Here is a 14,875-nt window from a genome sequence, read left to right as displayed (position 1 = left end):
CATTCTTTCAGAAAGGGTTTTGCTCAAATGTCAGATTTTTTTTCCCCCAGCACATATTTTCCCTAGCTTCTCTTTTAAATTCTTTTTTCGTATAAGGGAGGACACAAAAATGCTGGTGCAGAAAAAGTTCAGCTGCTAATGCTAACTGTAGGAAGAGGCAGTGAAGTGGGAACTTGAGGAATCAAAGTATCCTATGCACGTTTCCAATGACATCAGTGGCAGCAATATAGAATGCAATACAGCAATGTTTGCCCCCAAAGATTTATTTAAATTAGAAACCTTGTACCAAGTTTGGAAAGCAACAACCCCGTCCCTGAGTTTTTGTAACACATAGTATAGGCTTTGTTACTGTTCCCCATCGCTTGAAATTAACATAGTTTTCACTATCAATTTACTCTTTTCTTTCTATCAAATAGTTATGTACTTAGGATACAACAACAGTGCAGCTGGTAAGGGCGATTCTCAGCCCAGTTAGACGTACACACGCTAGCTCTGCTGCCACAGTGCTATATTTACATGGAGCTCCAGAGCCTTATACCATTCTACTTACCAGGCTATACCCTCTTACTCTGTATTTCTTGAGAAGGTGAAACAGCTGGTTCAATTTGTCTTCAGCTATTTCTGTTGACTTGTACGGCTTTGCAGTTTAAGTGGTACCTGCAATATTTCTTTGAGTGATCCAATTCTTTCCGTCGCCTTAATGGGCAAAAAATATTTTAAAACAAAAATATGTTGTTTCTTTGTCTTTTTCTATTATAGGGGTGTTAAGTGAAAATACACATTCACCTAATAAGCAAATTACATCCCTTGCTGAAGGCTCTGTAGATTGCTACAAAATAACATATACTGTATCTAGTCATTCAGTTAGTCATCTTGTTCACAATTCTAACTGTCAAAAAGATGAATATGCTACCTACGTAAAAGCGGTTACAGGTAGCTATTTATACTAACTGAGAGGTGTACTGTCCTTAGCATGAGATATTTAGATTTAGCTACACTAGAAAGTATTCCTAATCCCTATTTCTCACAATAATGTTTATATATCTGCATCACAGAAAGCAAGGTAAGGTCACCATTTTATTTATTTATTTACCCAAATGAGTCATTAACTCAAAAATTCTTCAAGGTCATGGAAATACTGACAGGTTTTTGTGCAATTCCGAACCAAGAAGGAAGGATTGCCACTGTAATGATTTTTTTTACTTGCCAATAATCCCCAACAGCCTAATTTAGGAGCGTGGAATGCAGCCCTCTGGTACTAATTGGAATAATATTTTAATATAATTGTCTAGAGCTCGCCAATTTTTAGCTGTCATTGAATCAGATACATTACTTATTATTTGCTAACAGTTGTGTGCTCAGTGTATACTGTCTCTAGGCCAAAAAAATTTACAGCATAAATAGACAATCAACAATACACACATGCTGGATAGGTTTCTCATAGTATCTATTGTCATGCACCCATTGCTAAATGAAAATCTTTTGGTTTAAACATATTAGGATTTGCAACTCAGCTTACAGCATGTTGCTATTTCTTCTATGTTCAAATTATGCACTACATTTAGGCCCTGATTTTCAGAGGTGCTGAGAACCCACAGTTCACACATAATAAAAGGCTTTAATCTCACCGTTCAGTTAATCTGAATTGACTATATCCCCAGGGATGAATCCTCAATGGCAAATCAGTTGGGAGATGATCTATTGACAACAGATTTTCAGCATAGTAGCTTAATGCTGAAATTTTCATTTTAAGAAAACAATCATCTGTTCTATAAACTTTCCAGTTGAATACTGGTCTTTTATGTCTAGGAAATCAGCATAAGCGTCCAAAAGTTTTTATCAACAGAATTTTAAGCAAATGTTAGATGACTGTATCACCCCTAGTGTTAGAAAACCAACCCATATCTCTTGTGAAAACACCCCATTGACATTCATTGCTATGGAAACACTCAAGAATGCCATTATCAATTTAAACCATTTATCAGAATAAGGAGGAACTTAAAAAAGGCTGACTCATTCATACCATACCTTCGAGCATAGCTCTGATAGTGAGACTGGTGTAAGTCACTTGCATATTTATTCTCTCTGATGTCCTGCCTTTGGTCCTGATCCAAACCCACTGAAGTAAATGGGAGTTTTTCTGTTGACATCACCTGGCTTTAAGTCATGCCTTTAGCGAGAGTGAGCAGAACCCTTCCTGTGTCCAAGCTAAGGCACCAGGTTCTTTCTTTGATCAATGTTTCTATGAATGTTCTTAAAAAATACCGCAGAAGACTCTCAATCCCAGAGTGCCTCCTTGTGGCAAGAGCTGATGTTGCAGCCCCTCTGCTTCACCCTCCTCCTCCAGCGGTCTGCATTATGACTTCATTCTCTGCCAAGGGGACTATCGCGTAACCATGTCCAAACACAAAGGAACAAAACTTCGTTCACAACCCCTGGACCCAGTCATCTGCAGACTCTTCACCTCTTTCCCAGGCTCTGCAGAGTTCTTCCTCGCTCTATGACAGTGCTGCCAGGGCTTTCTTCCTGGAGGCTCAGCTCTTCCTGAGCCAATGACTCTCAGGACTTCTTTCCTGGACTTTCTTCTCCCAGGCTTCCTTTAGGAGTCTCCTTCTCCTCAGCTGCCTTCTCCCCTCTAGAAAAGTCCCAGGATACAAGCTCATTCCTATAAGCCCCTCAGCCCTGGTCTACACTAGGACTTTAGGTTGAATTTAGCAGCGTTAAATAGATGTAAACCTGCACCCGTCCACACAATGAAGCCCTTTATTTCGACTTAAAGGGCTCTTAAAATCGATTTCCTTACTCCACCCCTGACAAGTGGATTAGCGCTTAAATCGACATTGCCGGCTCGAATTTGGGGTACTGTGGACACAATTTGATGGTATTGGCCTCCGGGAGCTATCTCAGAGTGCTCCATTGTGACCGCTCTGGACAGCACTCTCAACTCAGATGCACTGGCCAGGTAGACAGGAAAAGAACCGCGAACTTTTGAATCTCATTTCCTGTTTGGCCAGCGTGGCAAGCTGCAGGTGACCATGCAGAGCTCATCAGCACAGGTGACCATGATGGAGTCCCAGAATCGCAAAAGAGCTCCAGCATGGACCAAACGGGAGGTACGGGATCTGATCGCTGTTTGGAGAGAGGAATCCGTGCTATCAGAACTCCGTTCCAGTTTTCGAAATGCCAAAACCTTTGTCAAAATCTCCCAGGGCATGAAGGACAGAGGCCATAACAGGGACCCGAAGCAGTGCCGCATGAAGCTGAAGGAGCTGAGGCAAGCCTACCAGAAAACCAGAGAGGCGAACGGCCGCTCCGGGTCAGAGCCCCAAACATGCCGCTTCTATGATGAGCTGCATGCCATTTTAGGGGGTTCAGCCACCACTACCCCAGACGTGTTGTTTGACTCCTTCAATGGAGATGGAGGCAATACGGAAGCAGGTTTTGGGGATGAAGAAGATGATGATGATGATGATGAGGTTGTAGATAGCTCACAGCAAGCAAGAGGAGAAACCAGTTTTCCTGACAGTCAGGAACTGTTTCTCACCCTGAACCTGGAGCCAGTACCCCCCGAACCCACCCAAGGCTGCCTCCTGGACCCAGCAGGCGGAGAAGGGACCTCTGGTGAGTGTACCTTTTAAAATACTATACATGGTTTAAAAGCAAGCATGTGAAAGGATTACTTTGCCCTGGCATTTGCGGTTCTCCTAGATGTACTCCTAAAGCCTTTGCAAAAGGTTTCTGGGGAGGGCAGCCTTATTGCGTCCTTCATGGTAGGACACTTTACCACTCCAGGCCAGTAACACATACTCGGGAATCATTGTAGAACAAAGCATTGCAGTGTATGTTTGCTGGCATTCAAACAACATTCGTTCTTTATCTCTCTGTGTTATCCTCAGGAGAGTGAGATATAATTCATGGTCACCTGGTTGAAATAGAGTGCTTTTCTTCAGGGGACACTCAGAGGAGCCTACTGGGATGTTTGCCTGTGGCTAAAAAGAAATGTTCCCCGCTGTTCGTCACAGGGAGGGGGGAAGGTTGAGGGGGTAGCCACGCGGAGGGGGGAGGCAAAATGCGACCTTGTAACGAAAGCACATGTGCTATGTATGTAATGTTAACAGCAAGGATTACCCTGAAAGAGTGTAGCCACTGTGTTATAAAATGTGTCTTTTTAAATACCGCTGTCCCTTTTTTTTTCTCCACCAGCTGCATGTGTTTCAATGATCACAGGATCTTCTCCTTCCCAGAAGCAAGTGAAGCTTAGAAAGAAAAAAAAACGCACTCACGATGAAATGTTCTCCGAGCTCATGCTGTCCTCCCACACTGACAGAGCACAGACGAATGCGTGGAGGCAAATATTGTCAGAGTGCAGGAAAGCACAAAATGACCGGGAGGAGAGGTGGCGGGCTGAAGAGAGTAAGTGGCGAGCTGAAGACAGGGCTGAAGCTCAAATGTGGCGGCAGCGTAATGAGAGGAGGCAGGATTCAATGCTGAGGCTGCTGGCGGACCAAACCAGTATGCTCCAGTGTATGGTTGAGCTGCAGCAAAGGCAGCTGGAGCACAGACTGCCACTGCTGCCCCTCTGTAACCAACCGCCCTCCTCCCCAAGTTCCATAGCCTCCACACCCAGACGTCCAAGAACGCTGTGGGGGGGCCTCCGGCCAACCAGCCACCCCACCACAGAGGATTGCCCAAAAAAAAGAAGGCTGTCATTCAATAAATTTTAAAGTTGTAAACTTTGAAAGTGCTGTGCTTAAAGTGCTGTGTGGCATTTTCCTTCCCTCCTCCACCACCCCTCCTGGGCTACCTTGGTAGTCATCCCCCTATTTGTGTGATGAATGAATGAATAAAGAATGCATGAATGTGAAGCAACAATGACTTTATTGCCTCTGCAAGCGGTGATTGAAGGGAGGAGGGGAGGGTGGTTAGCTTACAGGGAAATAGAGTGAACCAAGGGGCGGGGGGTTTCATCAAGGAGAAACAAACAGAACTTTCACATCGTAGCCTGGCCAGTCATGAAACTGGTTTTCAAAGCTTCTCTGATACGTACCGCGCCCTCCTGTGCTCTTCTAACCGCCCTGGTGTCTGGTTGTCCGTAACCAGCAGCCAGGCGATTTGCCTCAACCTCCCACCCCGCCATAAACGTCTCCCCCTTACTCTCACAGATATTGTGGAGCACACAGCAAGCAGTAATAACAGTGGGAATATTGGTTTCGCTGAGGTCTAAGCAAGTCAGTAAACTGCGCCAGCGCGCCTTTAAACGTCCAAATGCACATTCTACCACCATTCTGCACTTGCTCAGCCTGTAGTTGAACAGCTCCTGACTACTGTCCAGGCTGCCTGTGTACGGCTTCATGAGCCATGGCATTAAGGGGTAGGCTGCGTCCCCAAGGATACATATAGGCATTTCAACATCCCCAACAGTTATTTTCTGATTTGGGAATAAAGTCCCTTCCTGCAGCTTTTGAAACAGACCAGAGTTCCTGAAGATGCGAGTGTCATGTACCTTTCCCGGCCATCCCATGTTGATGTTGGTGAAACGTCCCTTGTGATCCACCAGAGCTTGCAGCACTATCGAAAAGTACCCTTTGCGGTTTATGTACTCGGCGGCTTGGTGCTCCAGTGCCAAGATAGGGATATGGGTTCCGTCTATGGCCCCACCACAGATAGGGAATCCCATTGCAGCAAAGCGATCCACTCTGACCTGCACATTTCCCAGGGTCACTACCCTTGATATCAGCAGATCTTTGATTGCGTGGGCTACTTGCATCACAGCAACCCCCACAGTAGATTTGCCCACTCCAAATTGATTCCCAACTGACCGGTAGCTGTCTGGTGTTGCAAGCTTCCACAGGGCTATCGCCACTCGCTTCTCAACTGTGAGGGCTGCTCTCATCCTGGTATTCATGCGCTTCAGGGCAGGGGAAAGCAAGTCACAAAGTTCCATGAAAGTGCCCTTACGCATGCGAAAGTTTCGCAGCCACTGGGAATCGTCCCAGACTTGTTTCCCGAGCCCAGAATCGGCGTTCCACAGCATGAACCTGCCCCATTAGCACCATGATGCATGCATTGGCAGGGCCTATGCTTTCAGAGAAATCTGTGTCCATGTCCTGATCACTCACGTGACCGCGCTGACGTCGCCTCCTCGCCCAGTATCGCTTTGCCAGGTTCCAGTGCTGCATATACTGCTGGATAATGCGTGTGGTGTTTAACGTGCTCCTAATTGCCAAAGTGAGCTGAGCGGCCTCCATGCTTGCCTTGGTATGGCGTCCGCACAGAAAAAAGGCGCGGAACGATTGTCTGCCGTTGCTCTGACGGAGGGAGGGGCGACTGACGACACGGCTTACAGGGTTGGCTTCAGGGAGCTAAAATCAACAAAGGGGGTGTCTTTACATCAAGGAGTATTTCAGGCAGGACTTCACGGAGGGTTCCAATAAGAAATGGTGCACCTAAGTTACTGTTCTTATTGGAACAAGGAGGTTAGCCTGGCCTCTGATTGATACATGGCTAGATTTACCTCGCTGCACCTTCTCTGTGAGTGACTGCAGTGTGACCTAGAAGAATGAGTCCCCTAGACGAGGGAGGGGGGGAAGCAAATGAATACAGAACAAATCTGGTCTATTTCTTGTTTTGATCCACTCCATCTATCTTTTACATCTTTGGCTGGCAGCAGACGGTGCAGAAGGACTGCATGCCATCCACATCTCATGGCTGTCTGGCAGAAGATGGTACAGTATGACTGCTAGCCATCCTCATCTCTTGCCTGCCTGGCAGAAGATGGTACAGTATGACTGCTAGCAATCCGTATCGCCTGCCTGCTCACCATAAGATGGTTCAATAGGACTGACTGCAGGACTAAAGAGAATGACCTGGTCAAGTCACTCTAAATTAAGTCCCTGCGCCCATGTCTGTCCAGGCGCTCCCAGCCGACGTGACCAGGAGCACCTCGGACATGACGATGGCGGCTACCAGTCGTACTGTACCGTCTGCTGCCACAAGGCAAGGGGTTGCTGCTACTGTGTAGCAAAGCCGTACCGCGTCTGCCAGCACCCAGGAGTCATAGGGTGACGGTTACCTGAGCGGGCTCCATGCTTGCCGTGGTATGGTGTCTGCACAGGTAACTCAGGAAAAAAGGCGCAAAACGATTGTCTGCCCTTGCTTTCACGGAGGGAGGGAGGGAACGGGGGCCTGACGATATGTACCCAGAACCACCCGCGACAATGTTTTAGCCCCATCAGGCATTGGGATCTCAACCCAGAATTCCAATGGGCAGCGGAGACTGCGGGAACTGTGGGATAGCTATCCACAGTGCAACGCTCCGGAAGTCGACTCTAGCCTCGGTACTGTGGAAGCGCTCCGCCGAGTTAATGCATTTAATGCACTTAGAGCATTTTCTGTGGGGACACACACAGTCAAATATATAAAACCGATTTCTAAAAAACCGACTTCTATAAATTCGACCTTATTCCATAGTGTAGACATACCCTCAGTGTCTCTTTGCTCAGCGAGTGTAAACTCCCAACTACCTTTCTCCTGTGTATCTGCCCCCAATTGCTCTGCAGTCCTTCTGGTACACTAACCACCCCACCTGAGTGCTTAATTACCTCTCTCTAGCTCCCCCTTAACCTTATCCCCGTCAGGGTGGAGTATACACCCCATCACAATACATTTGTAAGAATGTTTTCTTTTTAAGGCTCTCTCCTCTAAGAAGTCACGGGAGATGGGCATAGGTCCTGGAAGCACACATTCTGAAGTCTAACTTTGTATCTGTGAATGAAGATTATACTTTCAATGTGCTGAGTTGAAGACACCCGCAGAAAGTCCATGCCCAGCTCCTGCAGAGTCCTAATTCTGAATTTACAGAGCCTATACATGTAAATTAAAATGGTGAAAATCACTCTCTATTTTGTTTCTGGTGATTATGGACTCAATGTAAATAGGTTTCAGAGTAGTAGCCGTGTTAGTCTGTAGTCTCAAAAAGAAAACGAGTATTAGTGGCACCTTAGAGACTAACCAATTTATTTGAGTATTAGCTTTCATGAGCTACAGCATCCGATGAAGTGAGCTGTAGCTCACGAAAGCTTTTGCTCAAATAAATTGGTTAGTCTCTAAGGTGCCACTAGTACTCCTTTTCTTTTTTCAATGTAAATACTGCACTATGATGAAGGCAGAAGACTAAACAAATGAAATGAGTCATCAGTGTTGATATTCCCAGTTTTACAATGAAAATGTGCACACTTTCCCAGTTAATGATAACTCATTGCCTTCTATACCAGATGACAGGATACCCTTTGCATAAAAAATGCTTCATCCCTTCTGTATTCTCTACCCATTTTGGAAATATTAATTGTTTCCGCATGCTCCTGTGTGGTGAATCAATATCCCCCTTTTTTTAAAAAAGATGTGGAGTCTCAGAAACACACGTGAACTGACATATGCCATAGAGTAAGGCACTAGCTGCCAGGTTTGGAATACAGGTGTACCAAGCTCTTGCTCCATCCTTAAGCAAGCAGACCATGCTGACAATTATTTTATCGTGTCTTTATTTACGTAGACTCTCACAAAACCTCAACTGAAAATAGTTATTTATATATTTACATTATATTGTAATGCAGCTTCTTAAATGCCTTTGCTGCTGTACTCACAGCAAAGCCAATACACTACAGTGGAGAAACCAGTGCCTTTGCCAGAGCACAGCAACTGTCTTAGCAGTCTCTAACGGTATAACTATGTGCAGCCTGCGGATGAAGAGACAGAATATTTTTTTCTTGAATATTGCACTCTATAGGCCCCTACAACTCAGTTGGGTGAGAACCTCAGACAGAAGGAGAACTATCTCCAAATTATTACACTCAGAGGTTCATTATGTTCAAGGTTATGTGTAAATGGGATAATTACATAGCTGTGATTCCTGCAACTCATTATATCTAAGGGCAGGTCCACACTTAAAACACTGCATCGGCGTAACTGCACCGATGCAGCTGCACCACTGTAGCGCTTAAGTCAGGGGTCTCAAACATGCAGCCCACGGGGTTATCTCCTGCGGACCGCCAAGCTCCCCACGTCCCCCTCACCACCACCCCTGCTCCCCCTTCCCCCAGTGCGCCATGTCCCTGCTCCTCTGCCTACCTCCAGGTGCTTCCCGCCACCAAACAGCTGTTTGGCAGTGCTTTAGTGCTTTCCAGGAGGGAGGGGGGAGGAGCGGGGAGCTGCGTGCTTAGGGGAGGAGGCGGAGAAGAGGCGGGGATTTGGGGAAGGGGTTGGAATGGGGCAGGGAGGGGGGAGAGTTGGGGTGGAGACTTTGGGGAAGGGGTTGGAATGGGGGGTGAGGAAGGGGCGGCACCTCATAGAAGGGGTGGAGCGGGGGGGCTTTTGTACCTTTATATGAAAAGGTATCAGTGATGCGGCCCTCAGGCCAATGTACTAGTCCTCATGTGGCCCTCATGGTGATTCGAGTTTGAGATCCCTGGCTTAAGCGAAGACACTCCTTTGCCGATGGGAGAGCTTCTCTCGTCAGCGTAGTTAATCCCGCTCCCCAAGAGGTGGTAGCTGTGTCAACGGGAGAAGCTCTCCAGCTGACACAGTGCTGTCTAGATGGGGGCCGGGGTGAGGTAGGTATCACTATGTCGCTCAGAGGTGTGGATTTTTCACACCCCTGAGCGACCTAGTTATACCGCTATAGATCTGTAGTACAGACCTGGCCTAGGAATGAAGCCACACACCCTGAATAAATTTATTTTGGTACAAAATGCAGCAGCCCATCTGCTGACAAACACAGATCACCATAACACATTTCTGTTTTTTGATCCCTGCACCGGTTCCCCATTAAATACTAAATGCATTTTAAAAAGGGCTGCGGCCTGATATTCAAAGACCTAGGGAATGGCCCTAGCTGAGTGATCACTAGCCTTGTGGCAATGACCTCCTCTGATAGCTATGCTACACTGAAAAAATATAGCTGTTGACAAACGAATGGAAACTTGGGAGTGCCATCAGGAGAATTTTCAAAGGAGTTGGGCCTGGATTGTGAAATTCACTCTGGCAAGAGTTAAGTATTGCCACAAAACTCACCACTCACAGAGCTCAATACCTATTATTCTCTCAGTAAGTTCTTCACACACACTGACAAAAATCACACTCACTACACCCACACATAGACAAGCCCCTGTAAACTAATCAAGCTATTTTCCCTCCAGGTTGAGTAGATAGTAGTACATGAGAAAGAGATGTTCCCCCACCCCCCAATTTTAAAATATTTGAAAGGCACTCCACTACTTTTGTGATGGGATCCAGATGTCCTGAGTTCCAATTCCATGTTTTAACCACAAGATCATTCTTCCTGTTAGCTTCGCTAGACTGCTTTGGAAGACCAGTCTGAGAGCACTTTGAATAACAAGGGTTTCAGATCAGACATGGAAAATATAACATGGTAATCATATCAAAGGAAAATATCTTTCTTCATTGGATTCTTAATACTTTCAAACTTCTCAGTGCTCAATAACAATACAAATAACACATGAAAAAACTTATACAGATACAATGAAAAAATGCAAACTTTTAACACGTTAGGTATTTTTTTTACTTCTCAGGATACAAACAACATCTTGTGGAAGTAGCTAGCACTACAAAATTTCAGTGTGCAGTATAGCACAAAAACTTAAAATTTTCAGCTTTGAGTTGCAGCAGAGGTGAAATACTTTTAAACTATGTAAAATGTATACTTTATTTACCAATTTTGACCCCAACATTGAAAGTTACACATGCATAAAAATGTACACATGCAGTGTGTTTCCAGCTACTGTCAATGCATTTGTAGTAGTAGCTGTCTCATGCACGATTTTGCATGCATTGTTTTCAAAATCTGGGATATGGCATGCAAGATCTTTGTGCTATTCACACAACATGCTAAATACAAACAAACACACTCCACACAAATTTACTGAGCATAAAACATGTTCTGTAAATTTGGCCAGTATCTGTATTTTGCATTTCTAGATTGTTAAGCAAATAGCATCCCTGCCTTTGGCTCATAACACTATGGGTTTAAGTCCCGTGCCAGGCCCTGGGCTACTCCCCAGTTCTGACACCGTAATGCAGCTCTCGGTTTGGGAGGAGTGGTTGCACTGCCAGAGGTGTCATCCTTCAGAAACAACATTTAATAGATGGGCTGTGGCAGCAGTCCAAGAAATGCTGAAGATCCCTTGCCTTTTTGAAAACTGAAGAGGATAACACTGCAGTGTCCAACCAACGTTCTCTCCATTTAAAACAGGTTCTAAGCAGAGCTTTGTAAAAGGTTTGCAGTGGAACTCTAACCAACATTTTAATTTGTCTGGTTGCATGGCGTGTTGCAAGTTATGAACACAGAATATATTCATTAAAAAGTTTCAGTGAAACTTGTCAGCCTTTTGCATGAACCGATGCTCCCATGAATCAGATTAAATTTGTAGTTTTATTTGATTGTGCTAATTAAACAAAGGTGAAACTTGGCAACTCCGACTATGCCTTGTTTGGAATTGTTGAGTTTGCTCAGATTAAATGCTTGATTTTCTCTTCTCGTTTTCTAACTGGGAGGCAGTGTGGTCTCGTGGATCTGGCACCAGACTAGAAGTGGGTTTCTAATGCATTTTCTAGCAGTGACCTATTGGGTGGCCTTAGGGAAATCACTTCACCCCTCTTTGATTGTTTCCTCTCCCACCCTGTGTCTGTCTTATCTCTTTAGACCAGAGGTGAGCAAACTATGGCCCGCGGGACCGTCCTACCCAGCCACTGAGCTCCTGGCCCGGGAGGCTAGCCCCCAACCCCTTCCCTGTTGTTTCCCCTCCCCTGCAGCCATACCGCCACATGGGCAGTGCTCTGGGCGGAGGAGCTGTGCACTCCTGCAGGGCAGCGAGGCAGCGTGTCTAGCTCCAGCCGAGCGGCGCAGCGGCCAGACAGGCTGCTCTGAGTGGCATGGTAAGAGGGCCGGAAGGTTGGATTAGGGGCAGGGGGTCACGGGGGAGGCAGTCAGGGGACAGGGAGCAGGGGGTGGTTGGATGGTCAGAGGTTCGGGGGGGGGGGGTAGGTCAGGGGATGGGGAACAGGGAGCAATTGGATAGGGCAGAGGTTCTGGGGGGCAGGGGACAGGGAACAGGGGGGCTTAGATAGGGGATGGGGTCCCAGGGGGCAGTTACGGGTGGGGGTCCTGGGAGGAGGCGGTCAGGGGACAAGGAGCAGCGGGGAGGGTGGATGGGGGGGGTTCTGATGTGGGCAGTTAGGGGGCAGGAAGTGTGAGGAGACGGATAGGGGGTGGGGGCCAGGCTGTTTGGGGAGGCACAGCCTTCCCTACCCGGCCCTCCATACAGTTTCGCACCCTGATGCAAAAATTTTGCCACCCCTGCTTTAGACTAGGTTCTTCGGGGCATGGACAGTCTTCTGTCTGCAGAGGGTTTAGCAAACCGGGAACCCGATCTTGTGTGGCGCATTAAGGCATTACTGTCGTACCAACAACAAGTTAATGTAATCTGAAATCCAAGAAAATGTTCACAGGATCCCCTCATGAGGGAGGCTGCTTGGTCTCCCACAACTGCAGTTATAAATTAGGGTTACCATATTTGAACATTCAAAAAAGAGGACACTTCATGGGGGGGCGGGTATTTGCTCGCGCCCCCCCCCCAACTGCACTCCTTCCCCACCCTACTCCAACCCCTTCCCCAAAGTCCCAGCCCCAACTCCGCCCCCTCCCTGCCCCATTGGACCCCGCCCGCTGCTGGCTCCCTCGTCACTCACCTCTTCACTGCCCCCCACCCGCCTCTTCACCCTCCCCGCCCACCCGCCAGCCAGCCACTGGCTCCCTCGCTGCTCGCCTCTGCACACACCCCCTGCTCGCCTACTCACCCTTCATGCCGCAGGTCCCTCTGGCTCCTAGGATCGGGGCAGCCGAGGGGTCTCCACGTGCTGCATCCGCCACAAGCGTGAGTTCCGTGCTCCCATTGGCCGGGAAAAGCGCCAATGGGAGCTGCCGGAGCTGCGGAGTGGGGCTTGCAGGCGCCAGCAGCGCGCAGAGAACCCTCCCCCCAACCCGACCCTAAGAGCCAGAGGGACCTGCCAGGGGATGAGTGCTTACCGGGGCGGCTCCCAGGAAGCATCTGGCAGGTCCCTCTGGCTCCTCCTAGTGACGGGTTGAGTCGACGGGGGTGCGGAGGGCTCTCTTCCCGCTGCCGGCGCCTGCAAGCTCCGCCCCCGCAGCTCTGATTGGGCGGGAGCCGGTGCAGCACACGGAGACCCCTTCCGCCTCTGTGCCTACGGGCCGCCCACACTGCAGGCTCCTGCCAGCGGGCGAGCGCTGGGAGCTGCCACAGGAAGTGCCGCCAGCCCCGGGACTTTGGTGCACACGGTGAGGTGAGCGGTCCCCGATATCGGGACAAAGCGTGTCCCAACTGATGTGGCAAAATCCCAGACGTTTTAGATATTTAAAAATTCCTCCCGGATGGCGATTTAAAAACTAAAAAGCTGGACATGTCCAGGAAAATACGGATGTATGGTAACCCTATTATAAATGGTTTCTGAGTACTAAACGACTCCTTCATTTGCCTACAAAGTCACTGCGCTATAAGCATTTAACTGATTCTTTTATGAAGCCCTTTGAGATAATGTACATTTGAAAGGAAAACAAACCATACTCCATGTTCTGAAGCAACAAAATAAGTTTTTTCATGTGTTATTTCGATTGTTATTGAGCACTGAGAAGTTGAAAGTATTAAAAATCCAACTAAGAAAGATATTTTCCTTTGTTACAATTACCATGTTATATTTTTAATGAAAATGTCCTTGGATAATACACTTTAATGTACACATTAGATAAAGGATGTGATTTGAGAATGAGCTCAACTCTAAAAAACATGGCAGTAATAAATATGTTTTGTAAAGGATTATCTTCCACAAAAGGAATTATTTTTTGAATTTACATTTTATGCTTTTTGGAAAATACAGGCTTCATGCACTTTTGGAGTTCACCTTGAAACAGGGACAACTGTTGCTCCCAATGCATAAACTAATTCAGTACCCAAGAATCAGGAAACATCTTTTCTTCCTTCTAGTTGCTTACAGAAAGACAGGAAAAATATATGGGGACTGGCTGGTCAGTCATATCACTTAGACACCATTTCTCCGCATCAGTGGCAGAAACACTTAGCTTACCAGTTGTTCAGTGGCTTTGGGGCTCAATTCTTCTGTGCCACACAATGCGCAACTCCACTCCAAATTTTAAGCTTGATGCCAAACCCTTTAGAGGTTTAACGTAAGGATTTGACTTGTCAAGATAATTTACCTGTCAGGGTTCTTTACTGCTGAGTGATCTCACGTTTCCAATCCCTGGAACAAGATACTGTCACTTTCATAACATTTCAGGTTTACTGCTTCCTGGCTGTGACAGTAGTATCAGCAGTAATAAAAGCTAAAAGCCTTCCTTGTCATGGACCTCAAGTGCTGGGAAACTCTAATCTCCTAATTTCTCTTCCCCTGGTCTGTGCCACAAAACACTTTTGCTATGTCTTCTTCCACTACATACTCCTGAAGCATTATCACTTTCTTATTAGTAGAAAATAAGGAGCTCATAATTTATGCTTTAATTGAAAGGCTTACTTATAGTATTATGTAGGAAATCGAGCTATCCTCTTCTCTCAGAAATATGGACACATTTTACATTAACATTTATTGTGTTATAAAGAGTCCTACTGCCACCAAGTGGCTAAGAGAAAAACAAACTCCTGGTGAAATACACAGTCTGAATTTCAAGAAAGTCTTCAGACATTTCCAGATGGACTTATTTTGAACTTCAATTGTATTCTGTTTGTATTAGAAAAGTGTCACCAAAAATTCATTTAAAATCACAAGTAAAGGA

The 14,875-nt window shown here is 46.5% G+C and overlaps 1 protein-coding gene across 9 annotated transcripts in view; it reads right to left on the bottom strand.

Annotated features, from left to right (window-relative positions):
* The window catches only part of CCSER1 (coiled-coil serine rich protein 1), a 1,062,049-nt gene that overhangs the window by 881,528 nt on the left and 165,646 nt on the right, over nt 1-14,875 (bottom strand). The window lies entirely within an intron of this gene.

The sequence above is a fragment of the Lepidochelys kempii genome, chromosome 4, assembly GCF_965140265.1.
Source record: "Lepidochelys kempii isolate rLepKem1 chromosome 4, rLepKem1.hap2, whole genome shotgun sequence".
NCBI lineage: Eukaryota > Metazoa > Chordata > Testudines > Cheloniidae > Lepidochelys > Lepidochelys kempii.
The sequence above is the reverse complement of the archived record's forward strand: the minus strand, read 5'-3'. Positions and strand labels throughout refer to the sequence as shown.